This window comes from Jatropha curcas, chromosome 10, assembly GCF_041381405.1.
Source record: "Jatropha curcas cultivar XTBG-Jc1 chromosome 10, XTBG_Jcur_1.0, whole genome shotgun sequence".
Taxonomy (NCBI): Eukaryota; Viridiplantae; Streptophyta; class Magnoliopsida; order Malpighiales; family Euphorbiaceae; genus Jatropha; species Jatropha curcas.
The window spans coordinates 11,166,573-11,170,441 of record NC_143160.1 but is presented as its reverse complement, the minus strand read 5'-3'; the positions used below and the strand labels follow the sequence as shown (position 1 = coordinate 11,170,441).

Below are 3,869 nucleotides of genomic sequence, written 5' to 3'. Positions count from 1 at the left end.
TTTTACCTTAAAAATTAAAATTGATTTTCTTTGAACTAAACTCATTGAATATCCCTAATTGCAGCCTTTAAGTATGAAAAGATTTACGAAGCCAAAAAACAGAAGAAAAAATAGAAATTAATAAGACAAAGCGAGTTTGTTAACAAATGGCCAAATATTTTGTCGGTGAGTGGGGAAATGTAAATATAGATCTCTAGAGACGGGTGTACGTGAGTATTAATGAATAGCAATGGACGGCATTTCGTGCAACCGCCACCTGTCCTCCATGACATTAATTGTATGATCTGACGTCACCTGACTTAGAGTTAGATCAGTCCATTCTGATTCATAGATTAAATTAATGAACATAAAATTTCTTATTGAAGTGATAATTTTTTTACATTAGCAGTAAAAAAATAATAAAATAAAAAATATTTTTTATAAAATTTTTAATTTTATTGAGTTGGTTTATTGAAACAATCCGAAAATTTAATTTCATAGAATTTTCATTTAAAAATAAAATTTTTATTTCAACCAATAAGATTACACCAGCTAGTATTTTATTATTGCTAAACTAGACCCGTAAACCAATTTGATTTTTTCGAAAACCAAGCTAATTGAGCCAAATCATAGAATTAGACCAAACCGGTTCGAATCGAACCGGAATGGTCTAGAAGCCCAAGATTTTTCTTTCTTTTCTTTTTCTTTTTTTTCTTTTTTTTTTTCTTTCTTTTTTTCTTTCCCCTTCTCCTTCCTTGCGCAAGTGCCAGCGCGCGACCTCGCTGCCTCTCCTCTCTGGTTTTCCGACCACCAGAACCAGCGCCTCCTCGCCGTCGACTCCTCGCCGCAGCAGCCCGCCTTCCTTCCCTTCTCTCCGTTTCCGTTTCTGGTGAGCGCAAGAGTCACAGCGAAGCTGGGGACCTTAGCGCGATCGAGACAGTCGCGTCTCCGTCCTTCCCTCCGAGCAACTCCGACTATACTCTCCGGCGAGGTAAGTTGATTGTCCTCCCATTTCACTCCTTTAGAAATCATTTTGCATAGATTAGGCGATTTAACGCAGGAATTGATCAAAATGGGACTTAGGGATTTAAGAAATAAAAATTGGGATTTTGTTAGATATTGACATAAATTGCAGTAGTTGGCTATAGAACTGAGTTCTATATGAAATTTGCTGCGTCTTGGCTTAAGAATTGCAAGATTTAGGAACCAAGGTACCTCCGGCCACCATAGACGGCGGCGACAGCGGTGGATTCGGTGACTAGAATTCCTCATAGGCAGTATATACCAATTTTTACATAGAATCTAGTTTTGCAATTAGTTTTGCACTTTGATATTGTATAGTGTTCGAATCATTAGACGACAGAAATCGAAAATTAGTCTTCTAAGCCGTAAATATCACGGAAAGTTAAATTAAGGAGGGGTTGGTAGAAATGCAGTAACTAAGTTATTGGGTATTCTAATCACATGAATAAATTGGTTGTTAGCTTATTTTGTTAGCATGACTTGAGATTAAATCGAAGTTATACTTGGCTTATTAAAAGAAAATCTAGGATTTAGTGTTGTAAATAATTGGTTATAGGTCCTGAAATATAAATAGGTGCAGTCAAACAAACCATTTATTTGATTGTGATTAAATTTGAAGGGTGAAAATCAATGATGGGTAGGCATATAAATAAGACTTATTGATTCAATTTAAGAAATCATTTTGTTTTTTACTTATTAAGTAATTCATAGTAAATTATGGATTCAAGATATTGATTTTATAATTACTGTATAACGAAGAATGGTGGGTTGATAATGATAGGAGGATGGGGATTTTATTTAAAGTTCTTTGCCTGGTGGATGGGCTGCCGATCGTTCTACGGTAATTTAAACTAGATGTTGAGTATGATTAAGGAGAGATGTTGTCGGGTGTTCGGCGGAATATTTAAAAGCTAATAGGCCAAGTGTATTATTAGAAATCATTAGTTGACTAATAGGGTTATAATAGGATACGAGTTACTATTGATTAAATTTATGGGTGCAAATAAGTGTAGTACAAAAACTTAGTAAATGCTAATAATTATACTAAGATAAGATGAATAAATATTCTACTAATAAATCAAATAGATTATAAGTTAGAATTCAAACATTGATCGAGAAATCTTAAACACATAACTTCAACTGGGAAAATACGACAATTGCATTTAAGATAGTATACCATTTGTTTGAACTATAGGATAGTTTATAAGCTGGTCTTTAAAAGATTTCGATATTATTTCAGCAAGTAGCATTGTAACTAGAACATAAAATTGTAATATTTGTAATTGTGTTCTTATATGTATATAGATATATAAAAGATTTCATTTATTTGTCAATTAGCTAAAGAAGCTGATTATATTTATGTGAAGCAAAGAATGTTCAGTAATATTATTGGAACACGTTTGAAGATTATTATAAGTTGTGAATTAATAGTTGAATGTTGACATTATTATTTGGATGGAGGAAGGGAAATTTAACTGTTTGATCGCCCGACGGATGGGCTGTGTGCATTGAATGATTAATATATATATTATTGTGATATTTGAGTAGGTAAATAGCCCAATTTTTAGGGGAGGTGCTGCCGAAATTTCGATAGAACTTAGACTAGTCTTAGTTAACAATATAAAGTAATAGGTTTATTTAGAATAATTCTATAACTTAATACATAGTAAATAAAGTATTCTAATTATTTTACTATCATCTATTTACTTAATTATTCAATTACTTATTTATTTTCATTGTTATTGTTTATTTTCATTATTATTATTTATTCTATCATTGTTGTTTATTGTTAATATTATTTATTTATTTGCATTTGAGTATGAATGTCTAATTGTGTATTGCATTCCGATGTTTAACTTTGCAATATTTCTGCAATTAATTGCAATGCTTGATTAGTTGTGATGTGACAATGCCTTGCTTTGTTTGTGTGGAATTGGGATGAAGTGGGTCACCATGGGTTTGTGAGACTGTTTCTGTTATACGGATCCTGATTCTGATTCTGTTATATCCTGATTCTGTTATATGGATCCTGATTCTGTTTCTGTTAGCCGGGTAAATGGGAGATCGGCGCCCCCGTGTGCACCTACCGTTACCGTTATTGTTAACCACAGGCTGGCTTCTTTATTGGGCGCACCGGATAATCTAGATTTGATCGCAGCCCGCAGGGTGGCCTCCTGTTGTGAGCGCCTGATGATCTAGATTTGATGGAGACGACCGGGTTGCCTCCTGTTGGTATGGAAAAGAAAAGAGAGAATGGAAAAATAATGAGAGGGCTGGTCAAGTGAGGATTAGACCGGTCGGCCAGTATAGGGGATCGGCTCCCTGGTGCACATGTGAGAGGATGAGCCATGTGGGAGGACGGCTCATCGGGGGTTCGGTGACTCCACTGACTAATTTCCACGTGATGTGATTATATGAAGATGTTAATAATTGTGAGTGCTGGTGATATGCCATTTGTGTGACTGGCTGTGTGAGCATATACCTAGTCGGATGACTAGGTTGATATAATTATACAATTGTGTGAATGCGTGTGTTGTGCAATAATTATTATTCATTAATAAACTCACATCTCTTTTGTTCAAATCTTTCAGGAAGTAGCATTTTCTAAATCCCAGCTATAACTCTGCTCTTCGCCGTTAAAAAAGAAATTCGCTAATTTTAGTATTGATCAATTAAATAGATAAATGTCCGAAGACTTATATGTATACATCCGTCAGTAAACTCCGCAGTTATAGAACTTGTATACTTTTAAGTTGTGTATTATTATAGATGGAATAATTCTGTGAGCCTGTATTATAACTATAGTGTATTGTAAGCAGGGGAATTTGTAAATGTTTAAAATTTTATTGAGATAGCAAATTTGTAGT

At 34.2% G+C, this 3,869-nt stretch overlaps 1 long non-coding RNA gene across 1 annotated transcript; it reads left to right on the top strand.

Moving 5' to 3' along the window:
* Window positions 1–724: 724 nt before the first annotated feature.
* LOC149493082 (uncharacterized) lies at window positions 725–3,869 on the top strand. The gene is made up of 2 exons (XR_016318531.1): window positions 725–970; window positions 3,594–3,869. It is a non-coding gene; the product is annotated as an uncharacterized LOC149493082 (long non-coding RNA).